Genomic DNA, 13540 nt, shown 5'->3' with positions numbered 1-13540 from the left:
AGATTTCATTAAAGCAATCAGCAGTTAAGCATAACAAATCCTTAAATGTTTTAGGTTAAGAGCCTAAATAGGCTTGAAATATTTTAATGTTGCTTTGTATAGCAGTCAAAATTTAATAGATAACACAAGGACACTGTGTCCCTCTTATCTCATTTAAGGGAAATGCATTTATCATCCTGTAAGAGCTTTAAGTTTTTATTCTTCCAGCAACAAGTTTCAAAGTTTAATGCATTACCTCTATATAAATATTTCTGCAAGACACATGGGCAGACTTTTGACCCATAAAATTCTCTGGAGAATTACAGATGATCATATAGTAAACCAGTCATAGTTCGAAAGGTCACTTTTATTTTGTTTTAAACCTTTCCTTTTAAGCCAAAAGATACTTAAATTTCAGTTCCACATTAAAACAGCTGTGATGTGACATCACTGTGCTTATCTTGCATTCTGGTTTGAAATCAAGCTGCAGTGAGTTGAAGTTAATTGGGGTAGACAGTTAGGGGATAACAAATTCCTAGTTTAGCAGGAAAAACTAAATCACAGAATATTCTGAGTTGGAAGGGACCAACAAGGATCACTGAGTTCAAATTGTAAGTGAATGGCCCCTATGGGGATCAAACCCACAACCTTGGCCTTTTTTGCACTGTGCTCTGACCAAATCCTGCAGGAAAAGAATTCATGTGGTGCCTGTGAAATTATTCCCCCTTACATATACTGCAGTTCACATGGCCTAGAGATAACTCAGACAAGTCCTGGCCAGGAAAGCTTTTCCATCTTCCCCTAAGGACTTGGTATGCCCTTGCTCACTCACATGTGAAGTCTGGAGAAAGAGGATGAATATAAAATGTGCAGCTATATCCTGTATTTTGCCTGATGGAAGAATACTTGTCCTGTACCAGTAAGCATCATCCAGGCTTCAACCTTTACTGGCATGGAGAGCAAAACTCTGCAAATGAAGTGTCACCAGCCTTCAAAACACAGAACTGGAATTAGCATGGAGAGGTCTCCCAGGTACAAAATGTAGATTTCTTCTGAAAAATAATGCAATCAAAACAGACTCCAGTTTACTTTAGGACACACATGGGGGAAGTCAGCCATCTGGGTAGCACCTTGAGTTGGCCTGGCCCCAAATTTCTCTGCTGAACAGAAAATAAACTGCATACATGTTATGTGCCTTCTCACATGCTTTTTATTAAACACTTCCTACCAGGAGGAGCAGGCCTGACTGCCATTTGCTGAGATGACGTTGATTTCAGAAGCACTGGCAGCTCTACACAGGAGCCACGCTTCGAATCCCACAAGACTGCCAACAGTGACACTCGTCTGTCACTTTGGACACATCCTGCCCACAATAAGCCATGTATGACGCTGCACCTAACTGATCAAAAGAGCTGCCCAGACCTTCAGGCTTTGCCTGTATGATCTACAGTTTAATTCTGTGCCTAAACTCCTTCTCAGCAGAGTGGGAAGCGCAGATCTAACATTATATTACAGGCCCAGATAGAAACAATGTGAGATGTATTCATCACCCACGTAAGCCTGCTGGATTCCTTCCTGCAAGGTTGGAAGGGTCACAGCATTACTACAAACCCAGGCCCTTTCAGATGCAAAAAGTCAGATTTGTGTAGCTTTAGTCTTAGCTGTTCACATCAAACAACTTAGAGCTCCAGTTTGCCCTGTGAGGCGAACAAATTAATGAAGGAAAGTTCTGGGCTCTTGCTTTATCAGATAGGATAGAGCAGAGAAGTTTCCAGCCTTGGCTTCCTGCTTTGATCTCAGTCTAGTCCAGCATTTTAAAAATTTCTCTGGTGAAAGCCAAGAATTGGCCAGTGTTCTTGTTATTCTCATTCTTTGAAAAGATATGACTATTACCCAGACAATGAGAAAGGAAGTTATTTAATCCCTACATTAACAGCCAGCAAGAAAATGAAGCATTATAATGGCACTGGTGTAACTGCACCAGGTAAGAATTAAAAATTATGCTGGACAGTCATTGATGCAAAAAGAACCCATTTTTATTTAATATTTGCCACAGGCAGGCTTCCAACTCATTTTCCAAGTTACAGGTAGATGCAATATTAATGAATGGAATGCTGCTACTGGAGACAAACAAAGTGTTGCTTTCATTTGCACAGTACTTTCACCCTGACCACACCAGTTTAGAAGCAAGACTGACAGTAAATTGCATGGAGATGTTACAAATACAGAGCTGAAGTATTTAAACACAATGACATTCGAATCTGCCCTTATTAGACAATATATTTTCAGTATTGAAGTTTAGGGAATCATTACCAACACCTCTAGATGAGACTTTTTTTTTCCACACAACAAAGCAAACTGAGAATGCCTGAAGCACAGAATTGCAGCAGCTTTCTTATCCTGTTTCCTAAGGTGAGGTTTCCAAATCACTTGGACAGCAGCTATTTCTGCATGTAAAGCTGAAATCGTATTTGCTACTTAAAATAATTGTCTTTTTTAAGGTATGGTGTGTATATATATCTCCAATCAACACAGTAATTCCATGTGGGGAATTAAAGCTTTCTCTAGTAGGGATGTTTGACCACTTCCCATCAAGTGGCTGTAACCAGGAAAGCCCCTAAACTTCAGAAATCAGCAAAGACTTTCAGGGACACATCAACCACTAAATTCCAAACAGGCAGAAGGAGGTTGGGATCCACAATCAAGACAACTTGTCAGGTTCGTGGCAGGATCCTGCAAGTGAGATATTCAGCAACACACAAGCTCCTCATAGAGCCACCCAGACAGGAGTCTGTTGACCAGAAGCTCCTGGAAGAGGCTGAAGTGCTGGAACAATGTAATCATTATTGTACCAGCGATAAATTCACACATTAATTACAACCAGTTATTCAGTAACCAGCCTTAACACGGCACTGGAACTGACCTCTTGGAAAGTGTTAATTTAGGAATATAGTTAATGAGGAAGAAAAAGCAGCTGAGGGAAATACTGTGCAGGTTGGGCTGCAGGAATGAGCTGGAAGTTTGTAGGCTGATGGAAGTACATGTTTAGTAGTTTGCAGTTATTGAGCACTGGAGGTTTTTTGTGTAAGCATATCTTTCCATGAAGTGACTTGTACAGAGGTGGGATGATGCAAAGAAATCTGTTCAAGGGAGTACACATTCAAGTTTATACTGAACACCCCTGAGACTCATTAGGTTTTACACAGACAAAATATTACAGAGATCTACCCATGAACAGGCTAAGAATACCCTGAGACAAAGCAGTGAGGCTTTATCTTAAGCCATCACATCAAAGTCTACTACTTGCCCACAAGTATATCCTACTGTTCCTAACCGGTAAGAGATAACAAAACCCACTAGATAAATGGCCATCTGTGGAAGACGTTAGGACAAAATTCACTGTATGGGAACTGAAACCCTTTTATACACAGCTTAACTGGGGGCTGCTACACAGCTGAAAGGCCGTGGTAGTGTCCAGGTCATCTGCATACAAAGAAGATTAGAAGCTACTAATGCTATAGGGTCAAAAGGCTTATTTTCAAATGGCACCCTGAACTGTCACACAAACGATTGCAGAGCAGCCATCTGGAAGAGGACACACCTTGTCTGATTCAGTTCCATTTCTCCTCTTGACTGAGAGATCTACTCCTGTGCAGATGCACGTGAAAAGTTTTGAACCAACAAAACGGGAAGATGACAAATTGGGAAGGTGATTTGAAAGCAAAAGCAGCAAAACAAACTCCTAAGGCCAGAAATAAATGTAGGAACATGAAGGGGACAGATAAGTAACTGCCCATTTACTCTTTTTAAGCCCACTGAAGGAAATGCTTTGATTTTTAGGCAGGTGGAAGTGCTACAATGATGGAAATGATCAGGATACCTCCAGTGCTGAGAAATGCAAGCCTGTTCCCTCCCTACACCAAAGTTAGAAGCAGAACAAGAGCCAAGAAAAAGAACAAGCCCACAGCACAAGCTGATTCCCCCAGATACATTTCAGACAGCGAATGGGACATGTGCACTAGATGGGCTGGTGTCAAAGCAAGTTTGTACATTTGTTTTGGGTTATTTTTTGAACTCTTGGGAGTTAGCTGGCCAGCCACACTACTCCAGGGAGCAATAGTTCAGACTGTCAAATCACTCCTCTGGGAGTACCCAGAGCCAGACTGCTCAGGCCAGTGTACTTGCTCAGATATTCCCCTCATAATATGGGAGGAGTATTTTGTACCCTGCATATGTGCCTTCTCCCCCCCCACCCCCAAAAAAAAAAAAAAACCAAATCCCTGAAACTCTCATTACGTGGAAGCGAAGAACCAGCATCAAGACTATTTAATGGCTGATTCCTGTTCCTGCTATTTGTACTCCCATATGATTGATAAGCAAGTTGTAGGTTAAACAGATTAAGTGTATTCTGGAAGATTGTTTGCTGAGCATAAGTGATGATAGGAAATTAAGTGGCACAGAAATCTGACTGCTCTGCAGTCATCGCTTGCTGGGTTAAGCCACTGGTTTCTGGATGTGGTCCAGAAAGACTGATCATATATTCAAGGACAGAATGCAGAAGATAAGTGTGACATGCAGTTGTGCTTTTGTAAAAGAGCACTTTGGGCTCGGCCCCCAGTTAGATCATTTATTTATCTGGCACCAAAGGGTGATAATGGCTTGTTTTCAAGTCTCCAAAATAAATGAACTATACTGCATGCAGAAGTAGTCCAGGCCAGCCAGCAGAGGATAGAAAATATGCAGGGTCAGCATAACACTGGTTTCAATTTCAGTTACAAAAACATTAGAGCTCTCATTTAAAACAAGATGAGGAAACTAGGTCCTCTCTCCACTCTGCTGAGAGTACCAGCCTTGCTCTCCCCAGAACACTGATAAAAATCCACCTCAGACAGAGTTCGGCAAAACAGTTTGGGGTAACGCTTTCCTGCTGCCCTTTACACACCAAGATTTTCTTACAAGCATCTTCGGTCTATTCCTTAGGGCTAAGCTTTATCTCCTACCCCTTTTATGCCTTGCTACACGAGATTGACTCACAACTTCAGTCGTGCAAGGAAAGTCTGTCTCAGTCTCCTCCCAGAGCACCTTAGGCCACCAGATTAGTCAGTCTTCATATAACACTGCAAAGGAGGCTGAGTCAAGCCTGGAGTGTTGGGTCAGCCAGATCTCCTAAAGCTAAAGGGACCAGTTTAATAGTCTGTATCCCTCATATATAGGAGTCCTGGAAATCAAGTCTTCCCCAGATTTAACTGGGGGTTAAGTTTCATTAGTTGTCCAAACTGGGGAGACCAACTTGCCATCACCTGTACACTGAGATTCATGTTGGAGCAGACTACGTGCCACTGAGGGAAAACCAAGGTCAGGAGCAGCTCCTAAGCCAAACCCAATCATTACCCAACAAAAGCCCTGTGTCCTGGTGCTTGCCAGAATCACTTGCCAAGCGCAAGTTTGATGAGGAAACCTGGCTGCTTGTCCCAAGTTGTTATAAAGCCGTATGCCAGTGGCAGTCTAAATGACTGCACAGCACTTGTTGGAAGTACCAGCAACAAGGGGCTTTAGTTAATAGCTCCCATGTGCCAGTTCACAGCACAAACCACTCCATGGCTCAGACACTGCAGAGCTCTGAACCCATCGCTGAGATGCCCAAAGTTCAGCTTTTAACTCAAGGCAGATTCAGTCTCGGGCAGCTCTATCCAAGCTCTAGATTTAATAGTACGAACTCAGCTCTTTTTCATGCAGAGTATCTTGTTCAACTTGGAGGAGTGTTATGCTTCTGTACCACACTTCAGAGTAATCAGTTTGTTCAGAATAGCAGTAATTATCCAGTGCTTGGATTCAGGAGCCCTCACAGTCCCAGATGCAGGGCATGATATCTGTTACCAGTGGAAGTTTTGGGTGGTTACTCCAAGCAGGGCTGTGACCCAAACAAGGTGTGTGGGTGACTGATAAGCTGCTGACTGTAAGAGTCACCTGACCAGCAGAACCTTACCAAAAACATGCTAAGTCTTTAGTTCACAGCACTCCACAGCTGAACTGTGTCTGCTTCCAGGCTTGGTTTCTGGGCTCTCCACAATCTTTCCTGTCTGGAAGGTGACTCTCAGGCTGAAACATGAGCTGTCTGTCAAGCTACACACGTGGTCTCACTCATCCTGACAGCATTCTGCTTTAACTCTGACAACTGGACATGCCAGAATCATTTGTTTTCTGCTTTTGCATGGAGACCTAAACACACAACTCCACTAGAAATTTATTGGACTCAGTACAGCAGTTACCAGGCAGATGTAATGCTCTGCTTAGCAGGATGGTTTCAACCATACCTGTTTTGTGCTGTTATATTAAAGTAAGCAATGACCACTGCACTCTGTAATCCTCAAGTTAATGGATTACTGTTGAGTGGAAGTGTTCAGTAAGGCTGACACTAAGCTGAAGGACCGGGAGCTCCAACAGAATCTGTATCAAACCAGTTAACCCATCTCTGAGGGAAACAACTGCACACAAGGCTGTTCCATTGCAGTTTTGATGGATCTTATGCCTATAGTTGGAATAGGTCACAGCCTGGGATCTTGCAAGTATTACAGATATAAAGGTCATGGGAATGACCTCTGCAAAACTAAAATGCAGTACAAACAGTTCTTCATGTTACTTGTTACTCTGCAAGCTGCTAAAGCTTCCCCGTCACGACAGCCTCGTTGCTCCCACAGCAGCTCTCCTGGCAGATCAACTGGAGAGCTCCATTTCAACCTCCAACAGCCTTGACACTATTAAAAGTAGCCCATCACACTGCAGTCAGTTTGAAGGGCAAGTGAAGCTCGTTTTCACCTCAAACATGACACCGGCTCATGTGCACTGTTGCTCAACACACACTGCTTGATCATTTGGTGCCAATATTTTAGGGAGGCTTGTGCTGTTTGCAGGGACAAGGGAGGTACAGACAGACCCCTGGCTGAGCTCAAAAGGAATGGCCAGCTGCAGCCTGTGATGGGCAGGGTGAAGGATTGCACTGGTTTTGTCTAACATTCAGGTAGAGGTGCCCACAGACTGTGAGTGAAACTGCCTTCCCGCTCCAGGAATTGCTGCTGGGAGGTGTCATGAGGTGTTTAAGGAAGGATGACAGCAGTACATCACAGGCAGATTTTACAGACTAAACTGGACAAGATCAAATGCTCCTGTGTAACGGAACTGTTTATAGCTTAAATCAGTGTCTGCTGGAAGTACTGAAGTGTTAACATGCAGCTGCGTTCACAACCACAGGCATTACCTAGCAGCTAGTAGGTCATTCCAGCCAACATCTTCCCACCTAGGAATTTATGAGATGCCTCTCAAAGCCTCAGCATTTTTTCTTAGCCACTCAGCTGGCAACACATGTTGACTTTAAGAACGTTTTTCAAACATCAGATGCAGTTTCACTGGTGACTTACTCTGCAGGTACCATCCAGTGTTAATATTCTCACTAGTTTTATAAATGATCCATTTAAATTTATACAGGGATAGAGGCAGAGTCCACACATTCCCACTCAGCACACAAGCAGAGCCACATTAAATCACCAGCCCTAACTTTGTCGCTGTCAGTGAATCCAGGACTGGAGAGAGTGTAAAGGTAATTAACCTCAGAGGTCACAGCCCCGTAAGACAGGTCCAACTTCAGCCTGCTCTAAGCTCCTCAGAGCCTGCATTCCCACATGGAGGAATAAAGGCAGTTACTTCAGAAAGCTCCTCAAACAGGCTCCAGCATTTGCTTCAGTGTGAAAACTTAAGGTCACATGCACTTAGACATACAAGCATGTGCATTATTTCAGTCAGAGTTACACCACGCTTCACTAGAAGCCACGAAAATATTCCACTTGTGCTGCCCCACCGAGAAGGCACATGAACAAAGTTGCACTTCATGAGTTTTGCTGTAACATGACACAGAAGGGGCAGCAAGTTCACCAGCTGTCAGTCAGTGTTCTTGCCACCTAAGGAAGGACACCTCCAGCAAAAGACAACCTCCCTTGTCAGCGTAAGGCAGGACAATACAACTGTATTGAAAACTGACTGCATTTTCACAGCACATTTCAGTTTGGAGGGAGGGGGATTGCCCTTGATTGCAGGCAGTCCCCACAGCATCCAAGCAAAATCAGCAGCTACTGCTCATTCCTTTCTCAGCAACAGACTCCCAGGCAGCAGCAGGTTCCTGCAGGGGTTAACCCACAGTTAGGAGAGCTTATCCATAGAACCATTACATTTTCCTTTTACTGAAGATGCCTCAGTCATACATAATTGAGCATGAGAACAGCTATCACTTACTTGCTCGGAGGGGCACGAGCCAACCCATGGAAGCTGGCCCCTGACATTACAAACAGCCAACTAAAATAGAAGTTGTTCCACTGATCCCACCCATTACATCATGGAAATTGTTATTTTGTCATGAAAACTCCCTTAAATATCCAATTTAATCTCATTAATAGAGGAATGAAGTTCTCGCTTCCAAGGCAGCAGCTGCCACTACCTCTGACAGACACAGGAACTCAGATACGGTTTTGGATGCCTCAGAGACTACTGGATGCAGTCTCAGGAGATTAAGGTAGTGTCATCTTTTCAAACTTACAGTAAAAAGCACTTCTGGAAGCATTTATAGCCAAAGCATTGAGTAAATGCCTTAATCTCTTGTCCAAAACCTCTTACTTAGGAAGGGAAAAATTAGGTCTGTTGGACATTTCATCAATCCAGTACAACCACTAAACAAACCAAGAGAGGAGGACCTTGCCTTTCGCAATAGTGGTGGGAGGGAGGAAGGCACACACAAGCCATGTCAGTGCAATCTCATTAGCAACCACCTCTGCCAGGTATTTACAAAAAAAGCCTGACTTCTGGAGGGAAGCAGGAAGAATTCACCCGCTCAAGCCGTGTTTCATTAAATATTTTAGCAGCACTGTCTGATCAGGGCAGTGGAACATGACACAGCTCACGCTGGAGCAGTTCTTACAGAGCAGAAAGGATACATCCTGTAACAGTGCAGTTCCTTCCCATGGATCCTCATCATGCCGCAGTTATTTGTCTGTGCTCTGCACCTAGTGCTGCCTGTCCCTGCAGATCCACTTCTTGCAACATCTTCTCCTTTCCTGAAGGAGAAAATCATCTCCTCCGTCCAACATTAAACATCCCGCAGTATCTTTCCCATCCTCTCCCATTTGTAATTCCCTGCATTAGCCAAGCTCCAGCAACGTTGATTCACTCACAGCACCCAGTGCCAAGTCAGAGCCTTGGCTAAAACTCTTCCTCCCCTCCTTTTTCCCCCTCTATACACAGAGAATCCTGGAGGCAAATCACTCCAACAGAAAACTGCCCCACAGGGAGAGGATTTTTCAAAGCCAAGCAGTTTCTGCACCTGCTAAAAGTGCTAAATTAAGGCATTTTAGAGCTGCAAATCACTGATAACATCATCTTAAAGAAAAGTGCTGCTGTCATGAGAGATTTAAGAGTTAAGTGCTAATTTCTTCCCCCAGTACCCTCCCACCATCCTATCAGGCAAGGGAGACTGTTTTATGATAAAGCATTGAGATCAGGTTACAGATTAAGTGTGGAATTATTCAAATGGCCAGTGACGCTTAATAGTCTGAAAAAGCACACTAATTTCCATCTTTGGTCCTTTTGTCAGGTCCTCTTTCAGCACAGTCTCCACCCAACACAATCCCAAAGGGGCAACAAGCCACCTCTCTCATCCTCACCTCTGTAGGACTCACTATCACAAACACCCCAAAGAAGTCTCTCCAACCTCACCTTACTCATCCCACCATTCATTCCTCACCCCTTCCCAACCTCCCTAGCCCAGCATCTCCTCTGTGGCTGATCACTTGTACAAGCCTTGCCCACATCATCTCCCTAAGCCCCAAGCCTTGCCCATCATCCTCGCCCCAAGCCTTGCCCATCATCTCCTACGCCCCAAGCCTTGCCCATCATCTCCTCGCCCAAGCCTTGCCCATCTCCTCGCCCAAGCCTTGCCCACATCATCTCCTACGCCCCAAGCCTTGCCCATCATCTCCTCGCCCCAAGCCTTGCCCATCATCTCCCTCGCCCCAAGCCTTGCCCATCATCTCCCTCGCCCCAAGCCTTGCCCATCATCTCCCTCGCCCCAAGCCTTGCCCATCATCTCCCTCGCCCCAAGCCTTGCCCATCATCTCCCTCGGCCTGGCCTTGCCCATCATCTCCGCCCCAAGCCCCTGGCCCATCATCTCCCTCGCCCCAAGCCTTGCCCATCATCTCCTCGCCCCCAAGCCTTGCCCATCATCTTCCCGCCCCAAGCCTTGCTCCATCATCTCCCCCCGCCCTAAGCTCTGCTCCATCATCTCTCGCCCAAGCTCTGTCTCATCTCCTCGCCCTAAGCCTTGCTCCATCTCCTCAGCCTAAGCCTTAGCCCATCATCTCCCCGCCCCAAACCCTTCCTCACCCTTCACCCCAAACCCTTCCTCACCTTCACCCCAAACCCTTCCTCACCTTCACCCCAAACCCTTCCTCACCTTCACCCCAAACCCTTCCTCACCTTCACCCCAAACCCTTCCTCACCTTCACCCCAAACCCTTCCTCATCTCCCTCACTCCAATCCCTTCTTCACCTTCACCAGCTCCTCATCTCCCTCACCTTTTCCAGCCCCTCACCCCAAACCCTTCTCACCTTCCCCAGCCCTTCACCTCCCTCACGCTCATCCCCAACCCTTCCTCACCTTCACCCCCGCCAGCCCCTCACCTCCTTCCCCGCACTGCTCCCAGCCGCCCCACTCTCCCACACCCCCTCCTCACTCCGGTCACCTCTCACACCCCGACGCCCCCCTTACCTGCCCCCGGGTGTCCCCCAGCCCCCGGGGTGCTCCGTGCGGGGTGAGGGAGGGCGCGGGGAAGGGGCGCGGGCACGGGCGGCGCGAGCGCGAGCGCGGCGGCTCCAGGGGCAGCGGCGGCCGCTTTATAACCGGGACCTGGGGAACCGGCACCGCTTCCGCTTCCGCTTCCGCCCCCTCCCGCCCCCGGCTCATGAATATGCAACGAGGGGCGTGGTCACAATGAGGGGGTATAGGATGACGGTTCATGAATATGCAATGAGGGGCGTGGTTTAGTAACCGACGTGTGGAATATTAATATGTATGATGGGCGTGGCCTCGATGGGGAGGGGGCGGGGGCGTTGCCTGGTGACGGGCGGGGGGTGCTACGGGGGCGCCCGGGCATTCCCCCCAGGGGCGCCCACCTGAGGGCAGCCGGGAAGCGGGATGGCGGGGTGGTTATCACTGAGCCACAGAGCCACAGAATCACACTGAATATTCACAGGCACCATCGGGTCCGACTGCTGGTCCCGCACAGAATCCCACCACGTGCCTGAGAGCGTTGACCAAATGCTTCTTGAGCTTTGTCGGGCTTGGTGCTGTGAGCGCTTCCCCAGGGAGGCTGTTCAGTGCCTGACCACTCTCTGAGTGAAAAACCTTTTCCTGATATCCAGCCTAAACCTTCCCTGAAACAGCTTCATGCCCTCCCTTTGGTCCTGTCACGGGTCACTGGCAAGCAAAGATCAGTGCCTGCCCTTCCACTTCTCCTCACAAGGAAGTTGTAACTGCCGTGAGTTCTCCCTCACTCTCCTTCTCCAGGCTGAACAAGCCAAGTGCCCTCAGCCGCTCCTCATACGGCTTCCCCACAAGGCCCTTCACCACCTTCGTACCCCTCCCTTGGACACTGTCTAATAGCTTAATAATTTTCTTATGGTGCCCAAAACTGCACACAGTACCCAAGGTGGGGACACCCCAGCGCAGAGCAGAGCGGGACAATCCCTTCCCTGGCCTGGCTGGTGATGCTTTGCCTGATGGCCCCTGGACATGGTGTGCCCTTCTGGCTGCCAGGGCACTGCTGATTAATCTTCAACTTGCCATTGACCAGAACCCCCAGGTCCCTCTCCATGGCACTGGTTTCCAGCATCTCATTCCCCAGTTTGTGTCAGGGCTGTTCCTGCTGCGTGGCGGGGAGGGATGAGCCTGCCAGCAACGCCCTGGGGTTGAAGAGAGGTTCTTGGTCAGAAAAGGAGCCCAAGTGGCAACCTGAGGGTGAATGGAGGCTTCCACCTGCGCTGTCCCCACTGAGGTGGTGGGTGTTCGCACAAAACGTGACACGGAGTGGCTTGTCCCTGTCAGGCAAAGTCGTGCCAAGCACAGCTCCAAACCAGCAGCTTGGAAAGTGCAGGAGTAGGTGCCCTTCTCTACCTGAGATACTGCAAACACTCTGGCCCAAAATTGCCAGAATTGTCCTTCGTCGTGAAGAAAAATAATATCTTTCTTCATGTTTGGCCATGGGGAAGGTCCCATCCTGCCTCCCCACCTCACCCCGGCTGCTCGCCGGAGGGCATGAGGCACCTCTCATGTCCAGCCCAGAACTGCAATGGGATGTGTGTGCCTGGCCACCATGGCGAGGGTGACATGTGGTAGTTGTCATCTATTTGTCAGATCTGTGGAACACAACCCTCAACACATACAGTGCCCAGAGACCCCCAGGACATTAAAACACTTCATTCCCCATGGCAGCCACAGCCCTGCCGTGGAAGCACTGGAAGCACCCGCTGCAAACTTGCCATAAGAGACTGTGGTTCTTTTTATTCCCAGTTAACATCTCCTGGCCTTAATTGTGCTGACTACATTGGGCAGGGTAGCATGATATTCAATTTTCATTACTTACATAAACTGGGGAGGCATAAAGCAGCGTGCGAGAGGCATGTAAAAATGCACGTTACGTTGCGTAAGTGTAATTGTTTTCTGTTTCTTGACACGCCGTTAAGTATATATTCCAAAACAACTTTTTTTTTTTTTTTTTTTTTTATGGTGAACTTCTTTCTCTGCAGCTCATGAATAAATAAACCACGAAGCATACCAGGCTTCAGAAAAGGAAAACCACACAGAAGGCAAAATGGAAGAACTGTGCACATCTACACGCTATTAAAAACCAAAATGAATCTGAAGTCTGACAAAGAGACTCTAGTACAAGCCCTAAAGAAACAAAACCCTACATTAATAATTTATTCTACAATGCTGTGATCAATATGTATTTATTTTTAGGCTAATTCAGACTGAGGGCTGAAAAGCTTGCATGACCACAGTCATGCACAACTCAGTAAAATATCCATCCTCTGGTGAGGATTCCCAAAGTCTGTTCAAAGAATGATGGTTTTTCAGACATGTAACTGATCTTTATAGATACAAAAAGTGGCAAAATAATTATCTTAATTAGCCAAATGGTGAAGATAAAGCTACCACACTGATGACAACCCAATGTAACACCTACTCTTGACAGTAGAACAACATCCATTGTCTCACAGCTGTGATATTGCTTAATAAAGCAATGTAGTTTATTCTATGGAAGAAACAAGATGTACCTGTACTTATAGAAGTAAAAAAGCCTAACAACTCAGTGGTAAGAGGAAAGACTTCAGTGATTTAAGTGGAAATTCTGTGAGACCCTAGCACACCTGAAAACACTGAGAAATGATCTCAAGATGTAGTTACAACTTCTAAGATGTGCTTCTTGTTACCCATAGGTTTATGGCAGACTGGCCTATCTAA

At 46.6% G+C, this 13540-nt stretch overlaps 1 protein-coding gene across 3 annotated transcripts in view; it reads right to left on the bottom strand.

Annotated features, from left to right (window-relative positions):
* SLC45A4 (solute carrier family 45 member 4) overlaps positions 1 to 13540 on the bottom strand; it is an 85654-nt gene that overhangs the window by 52655 nt on the left and 19459 nt on the right. Inside the window, exon 1 of one of the 3 annotated variants that reach the window (XM_050339528.1) lies at positions 10787 to 10938. The exons of the other annotated variants lie outside the window; for them this stretch is intronic. The gene's annotated coding sequence lies outside the window, so the exon portion shown is untranslated. Of the gene's footprint in view, positions 1 to 10786; positions 10939 to 13540 lie in introns of those variants that run through there. 3 annotated transcript variants of the gene reach the window in all.

This window comes from Myiozetetes cayanensis, unplaced genomic scaffold (assembly GCF_022539395.1).
Source record: "Myiozetetes cayanensis isolate MyiCay16 unplaced genomic scaffold, myiCay2020 scf1, whole genome shotgun sequence".
Taxonomy (NCBI): domain Eukaryota; kingdom Metazoa; phylum Chordata; class Aves; order Passeriformes; family Tyrannidae; genus Myiozetetes; species Myiozetetes cayanensis.
This window is presented reverse-complemented; position numbering and strand designations above follow the sequence as displayed.